This window comes from Egretta garzetta, unplaced genomic scaffold (assembly GCF_000687185.1).
Source record: "Egretta garzetta isolate BGI_Z169 unplaced genomic scaffold, ASM68718v1 scaffold51, whole genome shotgun sequence".
Lineage (NCBI taxonomy): Eukaryota > Metazoa > Chordata > Aves > Pelecaniformes > Ardeidae > Egretta > Egretta garzetta.
In genome coordinates, this window is record NW_009258549.1 from 4,880,421 (window position 1) to 4,887,725 (window position 7,305).

Sequence of the window (7,305 nt, forward strand, 5' to 3'; positions counted from 1 at the left end):
GAGCCTCATGGCTGATATCTCCACAGCCTCACAAACAATCGGCTTGGCTGGGCTGCTCTTCCTACTCACTTCAACATAGGTGGCCCAAACTCTGTCATATAAAAGAAATCAAGAGACCTGCTTTAAACCTATTGCAGGAGTATACTGGAGCCTTACCCGCACTCCCAAGTTTGACAGCAACGTAATTAGGTCAGGGGATAGCTGTGCTGTAACAGATTCCTCGGACTTGGCTCTATCCAAGGTAGAGACGTACACGAATGCTGCTTCAGCTTGCATCTGCGCACTTGCCAGCAGCCTGGATTCTTGAAAACCTACTCCAAGTGACTAGCCTGTCTCAGATCGCAACTGAAGCCCTAGATGTGGGCTCCCAGCTCCATACTTCTGCAATGGCCTCCAGCAGCAGCGCTAAGGACAGCGGAGTTTGAGTGAAGGTACCACTGCCTGCAGCTGAAACAGGCCTGCAATAAATGCCAGAGAAGGGGGGGCAGGCTTTAGGCAGCACGTGCAAGGACGGCACTTGTATTGATGCAGGCTAAGGTCATCCCAGGGACCAGGAGTTTGACACCCATGATTAAAGCATAATCAAGAAATGTTTCCTGACAGCAAGGTCTATTAGGCTGTGGAACAAGTTCCCGAGGGAAGCAGGGGAAGCCTCATCCCGCTGTCTCTGTAAGGAGTGATAGGGTAGGCAGTAGAGAATTGAGCCCTAGAACTGGTGAGATGGCTTGATGGGGCCAGTCCACAAGATACCTCTTTCAGGAGTAACAATGACTTAAGAAATCCCCTCTACCCCTCCTGCAACATCTCCTCCCCAGCTCTGCCAACACTGCTGCTTGCAAGGCAGCACCGTGGACTTAGATCGTTACAGCCTGAGTCGCTTCACATATCTGGAAGGATGGAGCTTTTGACCTACATCAGGTCACTGATGTATTTTACACCACAGTCCTACCAATGGTTGCACCTGCAAAACCAATGGGATGACAGTGGTGCTACAGGACAGGAATGTGAGGTGGGAGGTGAGGAAATAGGAATTTCTTAGGCTGTGCTATATCAACCCTGTGTGTATGAAATCATGCAAATAAAGGCAGTGGAGGATGCAACTAAAACATGATTTAGTATGGTCAGACTTGTGTAATTGGACATCACTTAACATATATGGTAATTATCTTAATTTACAGCAGAAAATGTCCCTGTTGATAATATATATGGCATCAAGTAAGTTTCTGACACACTGGGCTGGCACTAACTTAGTGGTTTAGGTCTGAAAGACTCTCAGTTTTGACTTTATTTAATGTTTAATTGCCTCCCTTAAATATTTCCTTTTTATATTTTTTGAATGGGGGAAAGATCAGCTTGGTTTTGAACTGTGCAGATCAACAGGAACACAATCTTGCCCCATTTAAAGCTAGCAGACACCTACCTCCCTTTTTGGTTTTTTTTTTTCTTGGTTTGGGGATGGGGGGAAAGGAGGTGTTAAGAACATCACAAAGTTCAAAATTACCATCTCAACTTGTAACACACTTCCCCTTCTTCCACAACACTGGTTGCAGAAGCTACCCACAGCTGACACTACTCATGAAGCTCCATATGGTTCTGCTTCCCTTCATTTTTCCTCAGCCTGACAAACTTTGGCACTGCTCAGGTTTTCCTGGTCCTTAGGAAACAGAAGAGATTCCAACAATTCCAGTTTCTCCTTCTTTTGCTTTTACAAAGCTCCCACGGTGCCATCTATGAAAAACCTATTGTAATGGCAAAGCATAGAGGCAAATTTGCCTGAACATCACTGGTGCTGTAGAATTTTTCATATTGTGCTTAGTATTGGTAACACTTAAATTGCACTAGTTGAAAGACTTCACTAACATCAGGGTCCCTCATGCTCAGCACAACATACACATACAGCAACAAACATCTGTGCCTGACTAACAGGCTAGTAAAGTTATTTTATTTAAGGTAGAAAGGCTTCAAAATGGAGTGTCATTTTAAAGCACCCATGAGTTGACAACAGTTTGTACAATTATCACAAACCACTTAAAGAAAGCTTCCAGTACACCTGGGAAGTAACCATGTACACAGTGAGTACCCTGTACGCACCATAACTCAGCAAGTGCTTTTTGCAGCTCCCTTCCACACTCAGTCATAAAGGATATAGATCATTACAGCCTCCAGCTATAGAGCTTTAGTTCATGGAGTAGCAGCTCACACTTTTAGCTCTGGAGATCCCCAGTTCAATCTGCTGCATGTCAGCCAAGAGGGCAGCTGTCATATAATTACAGCCACAACTTTGCATGTGAAAAAGTAGGGAGAGCGAACAGAGTTCTTATTATAGAATTCTGGTTGCAACCTGCTGAGGAGGGATATGTGCGCATGGAGAGGGGGGGGGGGGGGGGGGGGCGGAATGTAAAAAAAGGAGAGAGTCTTCCAACTCAGCTTCGCAATTCTGTTTTGCAGAAGAAATCAGTGCTGCTTTGCAAAAAGTCTTTTGTTACAAATGCATGTGTGTATTAGACAAAGCACACAAGTGCAGAGCCAGGAGCAAGGCTCTAGCCCCTTACTAGTCAAAAAAAAATTTAAAAAAAAGAATTCTCCTTGGTGCAACCAGGACATCTGAAGTCCAACAAGGCATCTTAGTTTCTTTCTGAACTGTAACCATTCACCAGCAGCCAAGCCATTTGGCTATGCAATTTAAGTATTAAAATTTAAGTTCAAGAAATCATAAGTCAGTTACATCTTGTTTTCTTCAAACTGTACATACAGGGAGACTTAACAAAACAGAGGATCCAGGAGGAGAGTTCAAAGGTAAAAACCATGGCAAAAAATTCAGTCTCAAATGAAAAGATCTTTTAATGAGTGCAACACAAAACAATTAGACCAAGTCTCTTCTTATCTGTTAATCTACCTGTAGGTCCTTCTGCACACACAGAGCAATTTTTGAGCCAAACTTTTTTCCTAGCCAAGATGTTCAAAACCAGAATTTGAAACAATGTAATTTAGTTTTAAAGAAACATTAGTCTTCCCCAACAATTATTCTAGATATTTGTCTTTTCCTCAGTAAAGCTATTTCAGGCTTAAGATACAGATTAAATTCTGTGCAGAACATTCTCCTTTCCTAGACAGACCCATCCATCCATCCATCCGTGACCCTGCACAGAACCCATGGGTCCCCTGTTGCCTGGGGTGAATCAACCACTTTGGACCACAAGCAACAGATAGGAGCTAGCTCTCCAGTTTTCTCCAAACTCCTTACCCACTTGCTAAATACCACTCAAAGTAGACCAATCTGACTCAAACTGTTCAGTACCCACCTGCAAGAACACAGACTCGCTGAAACACGTCAACTAGTTCATGCATGCTACACCAGCAGCCCTTCAAAACTCCCCGAAACACAGTGCCATGCTTCCAACAGGATTTGAAGGAGAAATATCTAGTAGACAGCCAAGCTGGAAGATGTTCAGATGATTGCTAACACCAAGTGCAAGCCTGCAACAGTTAACTCCAGAATTCACTAACACTTTGTATTCAAACCAGCTGAATTCTCCGGTGACATTCTCTCATCAGCCTCATTTCTGAAGGCCCGTTTTCATTCAGCTTAGAGAGTCTTCTGCTCCTCACCTCAAGCAAGACCTACTCAGGAAATACACAAACTATCTGACCATCTCCCTCCCTTTAGAAGAGGGTGACGGAGAGAATCGAGGACACAAAGCCCAGTTTTGAAAAAAAGCTATGTGCAGCTGCAGCAGCACAGAAACATTTGGGGCTAATTACACACACACACAGCAAAACCCTGGCTGGGCTCATCCCACAGAAGGGACTCATAAAAGGTTCACCTCTCCCTCACCTACTGCAGCCAGGCAAAGCTCACGAACATCTGAACCACACTTGTTGCAGACATCCAATGAAAGCAGTACAACCCTATGCAGAGCTGACTGAAATGAGACACCGTTATGCTATTTTCTGGTATTATTTCTGTAAATTTAGCACTGCTAAAAGGTTCCAGATAGACGTTCTCTGGAGACCAAAATCCTTTGCCTACCCTGAGAAGATATGCAGAGAGAACAGCAGCAAAACATACACATGCTTTTCTCATCTCTCCCAGCCTGCCAAGGCTGAAATGACTGACAAAGGTCCAAAATGAGGGACACACATAAATTATTAATATTGCACTAGTAGTCTCACTGTTGCTGTGACAGTCTAAAGACTTAACAGAGGCAGGCTCTGCAGGGAAATATTATTTTACTTCAAAATCATTCATTCAGGAAACTTTCATACTGAGGAGAAAAGAATCATTCTGCAGCACGCTCTGTCAAACCCCTCAGCTTTAAGACCCTTCATTTCCAAAGAAAAAGCAATTTTAACAAGAACAGGAAATCAACGTGAAGCATAAAACGCTTCGGATTTCAAGTGAGCAACACTGGAACAGCATTATTTCTGGACACAAACCCTAAGACATATCTTCTCATGACTGACCTGGTGTGCTGGTTTTGGCTGGGATATAGTTAATTTTCTTCACATTAGCTCGTATGGGGCTACGGTTTGGATTTGTGCTGGAAACAGGGTTGATAACACAGGGATGTTTTAGTTATTGCTGAGCAGTGCTCACACAGAGTCAAGGCCTTTTCTGCTTCTCACACCACTCCACCAGTGAGTATACTGGGGGTGTGCAAGAAGTTGGGAAGGGACATGGCTGGGACAGCTGACCAAAGGGATATCCCACACCATATGACATTATGCTCAGCATATTTAGCTGGGAAAGAAGGAGGAAGTGGGGGGACATGTGGAGTCACAGCATTTTGTCTTCCCAAGTAACCATTATGCGTGATGGAGCCCTGCTTTCCTAGAGATGGCTGAACACCTGCCTGCCAATGGGAAGGAGTGAGTGAATTCCTTGGTTTGCTTTGCTTGAGTGCGCAGCTTTTGCTTTCCCTAGTAAACTGCCTTTATGTCAACCCATGAGTTTTCTCACTTTCACTCTTCGGATTCTCTCCCCCATCCCACCGAGGGGGGAGTGAGCGAGCAGCTGTGTGGGGCTTAGTTGCTGGCTGGGGTTAAACTGCAACACCTGGAAAGTCCATCCCACTTCTGAGAGCCAGATAAGTGTTTTGTCTCCGCAGCCTCTCTGCTGAAACAGCCAAGCAGCATACCAGCAAGAAGACAATGGGTAGCTGTACACTAGCAAGTGGAAGGGAGCCAAAAAGCCACTTCAGTTTGACACTCAGGCTGCAACCTGTTTAAGCCCGTGTGAGGCTCCGGATTCACATTCCCTCCGACCTTTTATTTCGTTCCAGGTCTCAGGCTATACCTGCAGCCACAGTAGCCAAGTACCTGTAAGCAGCACAGAAAGAGACGTGGCTTCCTACTGATCTGTTTGCTTCCTCTCCCCTTTTGCAAGGGGAATAGTTTATGCAGGGATATTAATCTGTTTTACATTCATTTCTAGAACTGGGACAAATGACCTGAACTTTGACATTTCTGCAAAAAGTTGAATTATTTTCATCTTTCTTAGTAATCAGAATAGATTTATTTTTCATTTAGAACACCAAATTTCTCTCCCAAAATATTTGAAGTAGTTACTGGAATGTTTTCTTTACCAAAGCCCTGCAAAACCTCAAGATTATTAATAACATTTTGAATATAGAGAGGCACAACATCGCTCCATACCAATAAAAAAAGCAAGCAGTCAAGTTTTCACACAACAAAGTAATTAATTTTGAAAACTAGCACTTTCTATTAAAAATTCTTGCATTTAAAAAACCAAAATGGTTTCCAATAACTCTAGACACTGATGGGGGCAAAGAAAAAACAGACCCTACCCCCAGCTGGATGGCATTCCTCTCTTTGGATGCAATGTGGTAACATTTGATTGACGCATCTGATCCATTCCAAAACTCCAGGCGATGTTTTAATCATCAATGGGCAGAATCCTATTAATTTTCAGGAAAAAAAAAAAAAAGAAAAACAGAGTAGGATATGGAGGCAGGACACAAAGCAAAGGTGTTTGTCTATTAGATCCAGCTGATTTAGCTAAGTCCATAATAATCAACAGATTAAAGACTGAGTTGATGGCAGAAACTCACATCTAACAGTATAAGCCCCTTCCTCCCCTCCACCCTCTTTCTGCCACCTCAGCTCAACTCAGTCTCCCAACACAACCTGGAACGTTAGAACCATACCAAAGGAAATTAAATAGGAATAGGGAAAGGAGTGGGAAGAGATAAACCAGGGTAAATGGGGGTAGCATAAAGAGCCCATTGGCATGCAACCAAGAACCTGCACAGGCCCTTGCTACAGCAGAAAACAGGAGATCAGGCACGTACGAGGAGATGGCAGGAGAGCAGATGCGAGAAGGTGAAGGTTCAAGTGGTCCCTCAGCTCAGGGGCTAAGAAATGGCAGCAGGCAGAGTACAGCAGTGAGCCCCAGCATGCACAACGAGCTCAGCCTTCAGAAGCAGTAACACGCCAGGTGACCCGCTAGCTTGGTGTCTGCTGTGATAAGCATTTTCATTATCGATGGGCACAGTATGAGAAATACAGCGTGAACCTTCCACATTAAACAAGGCTTCCCAGTCCACCCATAAGTTCATTTTGCTATCAGCCAAACCCAGATCCACCAATATCAACCACTTTTGCTCGGAAACAAGCCTCCAGTTACAGTCTTGCACCAAACAGTTGCCACTGTTTCATTTCAGCACTGATGAGCACTGCAAGCCCTCAGGATCCATCAATGTAAGAGGGAACTGACCCATTCCAGCAGTGGCCAGAAGGCCAGTATCATCAGCGTGACCCTTTCAGCGGGCCAGCTGACACTTCAGACCAGCCCACATCCCAGTCAACTGACCTGGAACAGGGCACCTTCCCACTAGAAGAGGAAATGTGGCTGAATGGTCAGCAGGACAGCTGGGAAATACTCCTGGTCTAGCTGGCTGGCCGCCTGTTTGGGAATGCGAGCTGCACAAAGGTCTCCAGGCACATCAGTCAGTCACCTGGTTGTTCCTTACATCTGTTCTGTCTTGGAAGGATTAGCAGCAGAGAAGCGCTGGATGGGGAAAAGTAGGGAAGGCAAGAACAAGCTGATGGGAAGGGAGCAGCAGGCTGAAGATGGGATCTTACAGTAGGAAAAGTGGTTGCTCCAGTGTGGTGAAGGAGATGGGGGCAATGGGAGGGGGCTGTTAGCAGAAAGAAGGCAGGTGAAGGCATGCCACCACAGGGAGTGGGAAGGGCATGTAGCCCCAGTCTGATAAATCAGGTATCGCCATCAGAGTCTTACACCAGCCCTTAAAGCCTCTACTGCTGACCGGGGGGCTCTGGGCT

The 7,305-nt window shown here is 44.9% G+C and overlaps 1 protein-coding gene across 7 annotated transcripts in view; it reads right to left on the bottom strand.

Moving 5' to 3' along the window:
• Window positions 1-5,914, bottom strand: part of TCF20 (transcription factor 20) — a 119,768-nt gene extending 113,854 nt beyond the window's left edge. For 5 of the 7 annotated variants that reach the window (XM_035903162.1, XM_035903167.1, XM_035903165.1 and 2 more), the window contains exons 1-2: window positions 5,808-5,914; window positions 5,222-5,319 (exon numbers count right to left, since the gene is read on the bottom strand). The gene's annotated coding sequence lies outside the window, so the exon portion shown is untranslated. The remainder of the gene's footprint in view (window positions 1-5,221; window positions 5,320-5,807) is intronic. The other 2 variants (XM_035903164.1, XM_035903163.1) reach the window with 2 other exon arrangements.
• Between the last annotated feature and the right edge of the window lie 1,391 nt (window positions 5,915-7,305).